This window comes from Thunnus albacares, chromosome 19 (genome assembly GCF_914725855.1).
Source record: "Thunnus albacares chromosome 19, fThuAlb1.1, whole genome shotgun sequence".
In the NCBI taxonomy this organism is placed as follows: Eukaryota; Metazoa; Chordata; class Actinopteri; order Scombriformes; family Scombridae; genus Thunnus; species Thunnus albacares.
In genome coordinates this window covers 13,952,843-13,965,767 of record NC_058124.1, presented here as the reverse complement: position 1 = coordinate 13,965,767, position 12,925 = coordinate 13,952,843, and the positions used below count along the sequence as shown (strand labels likewise).

At 41.1% G+C, this 12,925-nt stretch overlaps 2 long non-coding RNA genes across 2 annotated transcripts; one reads left to right on the top strand and one right to left on the bottom strand.

Annotated features, from left to right (window-relative positions):
• Positions 1–6,945: 6,945 nt before the first annotated feature.
• LOC122970518 lies at positions 6,946–11,405 on the bottom strand. The gene is made up of 3 exons (XR_006399230.1): positions 11,322–11,405; positions 11,087–11,088; positions 6,946–6,958 (listed from the first exon to the last, which is right to left on the bottom strand). It is a non-coding gene; the product is annotated as an uncharacterized LOC122970518 (long non-coding RNA).
• On the top strand, positions 8,657–9,030 carry LOC122970517. Its single transcript, XR_006399229.1, has 2 exons — positions 8,657–8,753; positions 8,852–9,030. It is a non-coding gene; the product is annotated as an uncharacterized LOC122970517 (long non-coding RNA).
• Positions 11,406–12,925: the final 1,520 nt, after the last annotated feature.

The window sequence follows — 12,925 nt, the reverse complement described above, 5'->3', positions numbered from 1 at the left end:
GCAAACAGGCAGAGACATGTACTGTACACATCTGCAGACACACACACGCACACAAATACACACATTTATTCCCTCCCTCTGTCACTGTCTCTCTTGCTCTCACCTGCACATTCTGTACTCTTTCTCTCCAGGTCTGATTTCCATGTACAAGGTCAGTATCAGCTGTCTACAGGGAACATCACTCCCTCATACCCAGAGAACGACAAAAGGACAAACACAGTCACACTAAGGACAAAAGCCGGTGGAGACGTTCTCTCTGCAGTCTGCCTCTTTATTTCTCATTGAACTTCCTTTATTTTATCTCTGAGCTATTGTTTAATGATATGAGTCTCAAAGACAGAATAGAACCTTTTGGCCATCGGGAAAGTGATGAATTATTCAAACCTCGTTGAGATGTGATACAACAAATGGACTTATATCTTGGAGGTGCTTTGTTGGGTGTAAAAAGTGCTGGGCATTGTGAAACCCAAAGAAAAGCCTTAGGCCTTGCTCCAAGTGCTGCCTTTGATGGAGCTCTGTAGATTCAACTTTGGCTGAATAGAAAGGCATATTCTGATGACTAGGTAAAAAAAAAAAAATCCATTTCCTCCCCCAAAGCAGTGAAGGCATATGGCAACCTTAATCACCTTATAGGAAAACCAAACTAGTTCAGACATGTTGCTTCAAGTACACTTCAAATATCAATGCTTACCCCAATCCAGCTGTCGTTGATTTCTCTGCATGCACATCATCAGATCCTATTGAAGACTTTGATATTGTGCGCCCTTTCAAGTTCAAGAGAGATACAGGAGAGGGTCTCTGTTTCACTTTACAAAGGGCATGTTGCTTGAAAATATGTAATTGTGCACAGCAAAGCCTATAGTCATTTTTTTATTGTTAAGTCATTTGTTGTATTTGCCAGCATGGCTATTGTTCCAGTTAATGAGCTTGAGGGAAGTCATGGCTACTCTGAAGAAAGCAAGGCTAGGAAATAGAATGCTACAATACATAGCTTGCTGTATACAAATGTCTCGAAGTGTAGACTTAGCAAAGTTGTGTTCAATTCATTAGTCATTAATGATTACGCTATGTTTAGTATACAGAAATAGCACCAAAGGCACATTAATGATAACTCTATATACTCTATAACATATTATATGTTATTTCTGTTTAAGATTAACAGATAATATTGTAGTATGCACTTTCCCATACCAATGTGTGCACAGGGTAATGCAGCAATCCACAATATGTGGCCAGCTATAAGCAGTGGCCGGCAGGAAGCATTAGAAGAGTAATAATGTATAAATCATGCAAATGCACAGTTAGGATGTAACCACCGATTTTTAAAGCTCACTATATTGGGAGCATTATTCAGATGTGTCTCCTACAGCAGGTCGTGGCATTACATTTCCAACTCTGCTTGTGCACACCTTGGTGTTGTAAAATATTGAAACCTCTCAGGGTGGACATTACATCTGCTAAGTTGTTAACAGGACCTATTTCATATTTTATCAGTGACATTTATGAGCTTATGCAGAAAATGGAGGTACCAGGTATACAAGGAATGCCTTGCTCTACTCATCAGCAACATTGTTGGGAAAAAGAGGAATTTAACTGTAGTAAATGACACATTTATCATCACACATCTATAATGGTTTATAGTCTTAACATTAATATTCCACTGTTTTGAACAAGCTATTAAACATTCACTCCCAGTAGGCGCAGGTGACAATTATAACCTCCTAAATGATATCAAACAAACTGGAATACCAACAATGACAGACATGCTATCACCTGTGATGACACCCCACATCTGTGTTATCATTTGTGAACAACTCACCTTATCAGTTGTTTGTGTCACTGCAAAAGTTCAATTGTCACGCCCATATGTGATCCATAAACATAAGTATCAGAAACAGTCATGGTGGGAGACATCGCAGCACACTCACTGATGCCTCCGAGCTCATCTTTGTCCATGCACACCAAGCTGCAGATGTCAACATCATGACCATGTGTGTGCGTGAAGGAGGGGGGGAGTAATAATCAAACATGATTTGACAGATGACAGGGTGCTACTTGTATCGTATGTGCAAGCGTGCGTGTTGTGTGTACTCTATTTGCTCTACTGTCCTAATGGGCAGCTGCCATTATCAATAACCGTTAATTTTACAATCCATGTATCAGGCTTCCCATTTCCCCCCCTCATGGGTGTGTGCATGTATGTGTGTACATTTACATACTGTATGTGTACACTGATGTGATTGATGGCCCCTACCTCACTCCCCTTCAGCACCCTCTCAGATTTAGTGCCCCAAACTCCCCCTGGTCCCGGCCCCCCTAAGCACAGTAAGCATAAAGCAGGCGATTTACTTTATGACTCCTGCGCTCCAGACCTTTAGTAGATTTACTGTCATTTTTATGTATTAGCTGGTACTGGAATGTGGTGTGCGATAATGACGGACAGGCAGCTGGCCACGCAGGGAGAAAAGTGCTTTGTTGGCAGCTTTAATGGAATCAACAGAACAGTAAACGGGATTCAATTAAAACTTGGTCTTTGTAGGGTTTCGCCACAATGGATGGAGCTATATGGCTACATTAAAGACTATTTCAAGGATGATGGATTCCTTGAATTAGGTAGTGTAATTGGCTTCACTTGTGCAATTTTGCATCCTTGATGAAATTGAAAGGAAGATCCACGTAATCTATCTAATATATGTAAATCAGTTAGCACTATTAACCCCTTAACATACAGCTTTCACTCCTTATTTCTACAGAAAAAAGCTGTAAAGGTATACTATGCAGGATTTTCCTAAAAAACAATGTATAGACTCATACAAAAGTAATCCCTCTCAATCATCACTTATGACCCACTAGAAGTGTGTGTATGCATCTGCAGAGATTCTGCTTCCTGCCTGTATTTTCTTATTTTCGTATAATTTAGGGACACTTGTGGCCATCAACCTTTGGGCAGGGGGTGCGTAGCCCCCAGCCAATAGCAGCTTGAAGGGTGTGAGGTCAGGACTTGTAGTGTAGCGGCCAGGTTACATCACTGTTTCTCCTCTGACCACTGCTGCTCTCCAACCTCTGAGGCTGGAGAAAATGACCTTATTCCATACTATCTGACAGTGTTACATAAAGGCCTATCTGTATGATGTTTACACTGAGTGAAATATTCACACCCAAGACATGTTTTTTTTATGGCACATGACAAGAAATAATATTTAGTTAGTTCTTTACCTTCAAAAAAATTAATTTTTAATTATCGCTGTGTCTTGAACATAATAACTCTGTGAAAGTTTTCAAATTTGATTAAAAAAGTAAAGATGCTACTCTCTTCTCATTGGCTCACAGACCTGGGATCCCCAAATGTGAGGTCTGCAGTTGGACCTTCTTGCATATTTATCATACAGACATGGTATCCATCTTCTTATCTAACACTCTCTCTACAAAAAAGAGAATAAACCTATTTTAATAAAATAAAAAATGATATCAAAAAAATGAAATAAATAATTTTAGATTGTCTGTCTGGATTTGTATATCCACTTTGTTGTCTGGTGGTGAATTCTCCTTTTGAAATTCTCCAGTATATTCTGCCATTTGTCTGAGTGTTGTCAAAAAGCATTCTGGGAAATAAAGGAAATTGCTATCTGAAATAAAAGTGGATGAGACAGGCTGAAAAGGCAAAGTACATGAAAAAAAAAGTTTGCAAATGCTTCATCACAAAATATCTCTCAGAGAACACTGACACACAGCAACATAAAACTGTCTGAAGGTGGAAATTCATGCTGTTATGGATATTAAAAGGGCAGAAAAATGAAAGCAATTATTAGGGATTATTTGTACATTAAATTTCGGAAACTGAAGCTGAACAATTGGAATACAAAATAAATACGTGAACACATAAGTGGCCAAGCAAAAACATAAATATCTACAGTAGGAAAGGACACATTTTGTATTATCACCCTTGTTACTCCTCAAATGTTTAAATAAATATATAAAACCTTTTCTAACCTGATTATTCCTGTGCTCTAGGGCATTAAAACGCACTATTGAATTCTGGGACTAGTTGTTAGGCCGTTAGGACTTCAGGATTTCATTACCAGCGATCGCTCACTCTTGGTCTGATGCACTATGACAGTTATTAAGAGCATGGTGCCTTTAGCCATGAGCGTTGATCAGTGCAGTTTAAAGTTTATGTGCTGCAGTCTTCAGCTTGTCACCACTTGGCCTACATGCAACTCCCTTATCGTTTGGACATTTTGAATGATTGAAGGACATCCACACATTCAAAATGTCCTTTGCTTTCCACTTTTTACTGTTTTGACTAGTCTCCTGTCAACAAGACCATTCCTTTTTTGTATGCTCTCTGTCGCTCTCTCATGCGTCTATCTCACCACTGCTCTGCTCTCCTTTCCTTTCTCTCCTGTCCTTCTCTGAGTCAAGACGGTGGCAATAATCCTCTCTAATAGCAGATGACAGCTCCACATAACTTCTGACATTAGCTTTTAGCCATCACATTTTTACAACCCCTGGTTTTGACGGCAGATTTGTCGGCCGGCAACAGTGGCATCGACAGTCTCTTTTGCTCTCCGCCTGTCTGTCTCTCTCTCTCTCTCCTAATGTCTTTGTGACTGGGGAGATCTGGGGCCCCCATCACACATTCTTTATTACAGTATGGGCCATAGTGTTCCATCACTTTCTGCTTCCCATCAAACAAAGACACGCACATGCACATGCACATGCACATGCACACACACACACACACACACACACACACACACACACACACACACACACACATACACACACAGAGCCACCGACATTCACACTTGTCCCCACTGGGCCCCAGACTGATGGTGGTTCCAGAGTACAGTGCCATAAAGAGAAAAAGACAGAGAGAGCAGCTGAGAGCAGCTGCATCAAAAAATGAGCTCCTAATAATACTTAAACTTTTGATGAAGGAACTGAAACAAAACAGAAATAATTTGATAAATACGTGCCTAAAGGTACATAGAGGATACTGGCAAAAGGACATCTCTAAACCTCAGGATCTTGAAGGGAAAAGTCAGAAGGAAAACTACGAGCTAAAACTAGCTGACCAACTGAGAGCTTGGCTCTGCCTCAGTGGACCTCTCTTAACAACTGGAATAAGTCTGAAAAACAAAGGACTGGTACACCTTCCATTCCTGTTTTGGAAAACAGTGAATTTTCTGTGGAAAGAAGGATGTTACTTTTCATGCCTATCTAAAATAATACATCTTGAAACATATTACTTAAGTTAAGAGGTAAAGTAACAGTTGTTAGCAGAAACAGTTGGTAGCATCAGTTGCCATGGAGACCACCACTCACACACACACACACACACATACACATACACATACACATACACATACACACACACACACACACACACACACACACACACACACACAGAGCAAAGTGCAGAGGAATGGAATATCATGCTAAGAGTAAGAGCGTGCAGGCCAAGAAGAAACACAAAGACCCTACAAGGAAACCCTGAGTGCCAGTATGCGGATTACATCCTCCTCACTGGCAAGAGAATTAAAAACAACCTGATTTTCAACATCAGAGTTGTGGAGAAATGCTACCTTTAGTAACTACCAGCAAACCTTCAAAGAGGGAATCGGCCATGAGTGACCATTTGTCAGGATGAGAGTGTAGACACTGAGAACCCTATGTTGACCCTAACTTATTATAAAACCAAAGGAACGTGCTGCTCCATGGAAACCAGACCAGTCCCAACTTGTTAGAGATATTTCACCAGCTGAAAACAGAGAAGGACAGGAACAGACCCAAAAGATACCACTGATCCAGTAGACACAGTGGCGTAAGAACAAGAAGAGGAGCGAGAACCACCAGAGAAGAAAGACCTTGACTGCACTCACCCTCCAACCCTGACTGAGAAACTGACAGAAAGCCTGTCTTCACTGGAGTTGGACTTCACCGAGTTCAGAGAGTTGATACTGACCAGGCTCACAAAACTCAACAACATTCAGCAAGTGAGAGAAGAGCTCCAGCAGATGAAAGAAGACCATCAAAAGAGCATCAATGACCTCAGACAGACCTATGCCCTCCAAGAGGAGAACACCAGTCTGCGGGCCCAGATGGCTCAGATGAAGGAGGACACAAAGCAGAGAGAGGAGCCTCAGGAGACAGCTGGAACACATGAACAGCCAGGTACAAGACAAGAGCCCCTGCGCTCCACCCTGCCATTCCTCAGCCCTACCACTGGCTGACAGACACATCTCTCTACCCCCACCCCTAGCCCACAGACACAGCCTCTCAACCCCACCCTCGCCCCTGACCCCTCAGCCTTGGCAAAAGATGACCCAACACCCTTTCCCACAGCAACTCTCCCATACTCCCTTTCCACCAACTGGAACCTAGTGCTGGTGCTGAGCTGGTGCAGGTTTGCAGTTGGTCCAACTAGTGAACCTTCTAAGAAGAACCAGCTTGCTTTTCCATGGGCTAGAGAGCCTAGTTGTCACGTAACTGTACATGCCTCTGGTTTCCTAGCAACGCTAACACCAACTTCAAACACTTCACACTCTAACATAGTGAGTGGCGGTAATGCACCGTAACGCTGGTTGCCACTCGCCATAAAATGGAAAGAAAAAGGAGAAGAAGAACTTAAAGCACAACAACAATGGCGGACTACATCACAGCTTTACTTTCTCTGGTATGTACTGCATACTGCCCACTAAATGAACGATTAAGTATGCCATTACCAGCAGACTGATCACACTGAAATATACTCAAGCAAGACAGAATGTATCACATGATGGCTGTCTCACTCGGCCAATGGCCCCTTCACATCTCCAGAAACGTTGCAGCAAATCTCCAAACAGGTGTTATTTGGATAAAGTGGCCACATATTGGGTTAGGGTTAGTTACTTTCTTGTCTGAAAAAACATTAAACCTTAATAAAGTATTAACAGCTTTTAGCCTGGCTCAAAATCTCCGTCATTGTGCACAATGCACATTCTGAAGAGAAGCAATCCATTTTAATTTTGGTTGGTCACGATAATCACGCCCCCTGACATAAGTGGTTCTTTCTTCTAGACCAGCAAAGTGTTGGTGTCACTCTGGAATCAGTTTTCCTGGCTAAGAGCGGGTTCTTCAGCTGTTGAAAGAACTGTTTTGAGATTAAGCGCCGGCTCCGAACTGGCCCTCGAACTGGCCCTCGAACTGGCCCTTGAACTGTCTTGGTCGAAAAGGGGTACCAAACACAGACCCCCTCCCTGCTGGCCAGGCTGACCCCTCCTCTACACCTTCACCCACTGTACTAGTCAAGACAGAGCCACAGGTGGTGCAACTGATGGACTCCAATGGGAAGTATGTGGAGCCCAGACACCTCTTCCTCTACAATGAGACTCCCTTGGCTGTCCCCAGACCATCATTGTCCACGCAGGCACAAACGCTCCCTGTGCTGATACACAGCCTAGGCAGTCACTAAGGTGGCAGAGAGAGCCTGTAGGGTGTGTCCAGAGTCGTGGGTTGTGATCTCTACCCTCCTGCCCCGTACAAACACCCCACTTCATGTCATATGTGACATTAACATGGAGATCACCTGGAACTACTCCACCCTCTTCAATGTCCACCTGGAACTTGTATGACGGGCTACACCTTGACAGAGATGGAGTGTTTGCTGAAGACTCTCAAGGATAATGCCCTTAGAAAAAGCCCCAACTCCATCACCACAGCAGGCCACTATAGGACCTTCAGGGACCCAAGAAACACACCATCACAGCCCAGCTCTCGTCACCCTAGAGCTGATGTACCCACCCACTGCCCTCCAAACTACAGAGAGGTTATTGCCCCTTTCCAGAAATGATCTACTGTAGACTCAGGAGGACTCATTATATGGTACAAGTCAAATGTACACAATTCAGTACAGATTCTTATATATTTGGCTGAAAATAAAATCTTATCCTTACACAGAGGGATATATATCTATGTGCTGCATATTTCCCTGCCTCAAGTCAGCTATGTCATTACCAGGGGCAGGGAAATATATTAATCTGTGGTGATTTTAATGCCTGGTACACATCCTGAAGTCACCAGAAGTCAAGGAGACAGTTTTATCACCTAGAAAGCTCATACTAATCACCTACATCTGCCTCCTAGAAACAACTTTGACACTGTGATCAACAGTAATGGGAGGGCGCTATTACAACTGTGCAGAAGCCTCAGTCTGTACATTGACAACAACAGTTGGGTAAGAGGGGACCTCTTTGGGAAGGTTCGCTTATTGTTCAGCTCTTGGCAACAGCACTGTAGATTATGTGATCACAGACATGAACCCCTTCTCTTTCAATGCATTCACAGTCAAGCCCCAAACCCCTTTATCAGACCACAACCAAATCACCCTCATCCTCAAACAGAACAATATCACACACACAAAATCCAGCAGGCTGTTCAACACACCCAGGACATATAGATGTGCCCCAGACAACACTGAACAATGCCAAGAGGCAAGCAATAGTGAAGAGATTAAATTATTACTAGAAGAGTTTATAGAATATCCCTAACCCTGTCATGAGCCTGTGTCTCCCTAACCTACTGCCACTCTCCCAGTGGCTCTTTCCCTCTCTCTCCTTGTGTGCAGTGTGTGTGTCTGATTGTGTGAGTGGAGTCAGGTGTGCTGGAGTCAGAGCAGAGCCACGCCAGCTGCACCTCATCTCAATAATCAAGACTTCTACAAATACTCAGCCCTGCCACTTCCACTCTGCCAGATTGTAGCCTCTGCATCAGTCAGTCTATCCTTCGAGCCATTTTTCATGCATTACCAGTTTTCCTGTTGTTGCCTGTTTTTTTCCTTGGCCTAACCCTGTCTTCTGTTTCCCCACAGTCCTGTCTGCTGTGCTTCCAGCCCCTCGTATCATCAGCCCTGCCTCCCTGCCCTGGATTCCCACTCTTCCTAGTTTCCAGCCCAAGCCTCAGCCTCAGGTTCCCAGCTTCCAGCCCAAGCTTTCCCAAGTCTGCATTCCTTTCCCCCAGCCTTCTAAATAAATACCTTTTGCTATTATATCCCTGTTTCCTCACCTTGAGTGTCTGTACTTGATACTGGATCACTTGCTCTGCCCCACACAGGCTGTACAAATTATATCTTCAAGAGAACAGCAAGTAAAGCTAAACTACATACAAGCAAAAGAAAAACAACAAAAAAGAACCACTGATTTGACAAAGACTTTCAAAACCTGAAAAAAACAAGACAGTTATCTAACCTGAAACACAAAGACTGTAAAATCATCTACGCCTTCAATATTGTCAAACACTTAAGACATAAAAATACAATTAGAACCAAAAAGATAAACCATACTCGAAAACAATTATGCCTACTTGAGAGTATAGAATAACTAAGGACATAAGGACTGAATATTTTCAGACCTTATTTGGGCCAACGCCACCAGGAACTGACTCCCCACTACCATGAATGATTTGAAAACAAAATTGAAGACCCTAAGAAGCAAAAAAGCATGGAATACTAAACAAAATACTGAAATACAGTGCAGAAAAATTCGAATTGGCTATTCTAAAATTATTCTAATTCTGAGTGTGAGATATTTTCCTGAAAGTTGGAATATTGGTATTATTCCACCTATATTTAAAATTAGTGACAAATTTGACCCTCAGAATTACAGAGGAATATGTCACCAGCTGTATGGGCAAAGTGCTCTGCAGCATTATCATTTCCCATATAGTTGAATTCCTCAATGACCACAATGGGGATTCATGCCTAACCATCACACATCTGACCATATCTTTACCCTAACCACTCTCATTAACACACATGTGCACAGAAATAAAAATAAAATGTATTCATGTCTTGTAGATTTCAAAAAGGCCTTTGACAGTATTTGGCATGAAGGACTCTTTTATCGATTATTAGAGAGTGGCATGGGGGTAAAACCTATGATTTAATTAAAACAATGTATTTGAATAACAGATGTGCAAACATCTGTGGAAACAAAAGAACCACTTACTACTACCAATTACTACTGTGGAGTGAAACAGGCCCGCAATATGAGCCCAACTGTCTTCAACATATCATAAATACATTTTCAGAACAACTGCAAAAATCTGCAGTCCCTGGTGTGACTTTGCAGGACACAGAGGTCAAATGTCTGATGTTTGCTGATAACCTGGTTCTCCTGTCTCCCTCCAGAGAGGGCTTACAGAGCCTGGACATCTTCCACAAGTTCAGTCAAACATGGGCACTTACTGTAAATATGGAAAAGACCAAAATATTGACCTTTCAACAACCATCCAAATCTCTGAAAAATAAATTCACATTAGGAAATATATTGAGCATACAAAACATTATACATATCTAGGCTTGAATATCAATTCCACTGGACATTTTGCCATGGCTGTGAATGAGCTGAAAGAGAAGTTAAGAAGGGCTTTTTACACCATCAAACGAAAAATTACAATTGACACCCCAATTAGGACCTGGCTAAAAATTCTAAATTCAGTAATAGACCCAATAATGTTATATGGTAGTGAAGTGTGGGGTCCATTAACCAGCCAAGACCTCCCAAAATGGGAAAAACATCCACTGGAAGCCCTGCATGCAGAATTGTGCAAAAACATACATTCACAGACACACAGCCAATAATGCATGCAGTGCAGAACTTGCTCAATATCCTTTAATAATTAAAATTCAAAAGCAAGCCATCAAATTTTATAAACACAATCTAGTGATCCCCTACTCCTATCATTACAAAGCCCTTCAGTGCCAAGAGTTTAACAAAGATAAGAGTCCTCTCTGCCAGCTGGTCCTGAAGCTCTGCCCATACACACCAGAGCTTCAGGACAGACACCAAACAGTCTGGTCCAACCAAATCATTTCAAAACAAAAAGAAAATTATATCAAATATTGGAACAAAACCACCAAATCACAAAGTAAATTATAATTCTATTTGACCCTAAACGGAGAGTACATAGTGGCAAAGTACCTGACCACCATGACTGATAGAAAACGAAGGAAAATGATGACAACGTACAGACTCAGTGGACACAGCCATAGAGACAGGCCGTCACAGGCAGAACAGGCTACCCAGGGAGGCCAGGCTGTGTTCACTCCTACTATGCTTTGAGAAAAGGATAAGAATTTGAGAGAGGTTTTCTTTGAAAAAATAAATAATATGTATCCCGAGTTTATCCATCTCCCCGATCTTCAGAAACTGCCCTATCTATGTGGGGAGAAAAGTCAGTGTGCAGGATTAGCAGCAAAATATGTTGATTGTTCTGTAGTAAATGTTTCTGAGTGATTACATCTGTACAAGCATTACAGCTGCCCATGTTAGTCTATCTACTGGACTCATTCCTTCCATACATCATGGACAACTTTTCTGTCCTGTATGGTTATGAGTTGAATTGAATGTAATTGTTTTTTAATGTCTTTTATTATATTGTATTTGATATGATTTTTGATATTTGTATATTATTGTATATTTATTGCTAATCATCTGTCAATGTTAATCATTTTCTGTACTGCTTTGGCAATATAGATTTCTGCCAATAAAGCTTGTTTGAGTTTGCATTTGAGAGAAAGAGAAAGGGAGAGAGAGAGAGAGAGAGAGAGAGAGAGAGAGAGAGAGAGAGAGAAAGAAAGAGGAAGACACAGAGAGAGAGAGAAGTAGAGAGAGAGAGAGAGAGAGTCTGTATACTACGATTATGTGCTGTAAATTCTATATTTTTTAAAGATAAAAACTGTTTTTAAAGATAAAAGCTGGAAAGCTACACAGAGTGCAACCTTTACATTTGATCAGTTTCCTTAAACTTTAAATTAAACCAGCCTGTTATCTAGCATTATGAATGTTACAATATTAGAAAATTCTTCCCTGACAACACTGGTCTGTCCTACATTTTACATCTCTAGCATGCCTCCTCCATTAACCTTGGATATAGTAAAATGACTCCAGTAGTTGTTGTAAATACAACTCAAATTCTTCTCAAATTTCTTTGTGTAATGTCCTTGTATTTCAGTGCTGAGTTAAAGGAAGAGCCATAGAAAGCTCTCTTTGATTGCTCCTGCTTTGAGTTGGCTCGAAATAAGTAAATAACCAAAATACTTTAACAAGAAAAAGAAAAACAGTAAAAATAGTAGTGTATTATTAATACTGTATATTATTCTCAATTTACAATGTAATTTATTGTACTTACAGTGCACCAGATCAGTGCATGGGAACAAGATGTGACGTTAAGGAATAAGGGGGTAACAATCTAGAAACTTCTGGGAAAGATGTGATACTGTAGGTATCTTTTAACTAACTGGTACTTTTTCTAATATTAAGGGGTACAGTATGACTTACTGAACAACAATCTAGCGAGAATCAATCAAAACTTACACTGTATGTTGATGGCCGTAATCTAAGCCGTTACCATTGTTTAATATAAAAGACTGCAGATTTTGAATAAAAACTTGTTACAAACATAAACTGTAAAAAAATTATGGGCGTAGCCACCGTTACGTCACCCATTGGTTTGTGGACTCCTGTTTTGAAGCCTCAATTTTGGCATTTTGACTGTCGCCATCTTACATTTTTGGAGCCAAAAGTGACCATATTTGGATGAGAGGGTAGGACTGATCCTAATGCTAGCTACCAGCTGGGTTAGCATGGTGCAATTACAGTCTATGGTTAACTGTGATAATGCTAATGCTAATTTTTGTCAGCGAAAAATGGGATGACGGCAAGAAAACATTTACTGGAAATCCCTGACTCTTTAGAGGGTCTTTTATTGTAACCAAACACTAAACAAGACTTTTTAGGTGAGCAAAATGTTACAATTAACTTTCATGAACTGAAAACACACTAAAATAGCAACAGCTACGGCTGCGCCCATACTCTGGAGTTACACTATGGTTACGTTACCTAACCGACGTCAAACCTAAATTTAATGGGACTATAATTTACAA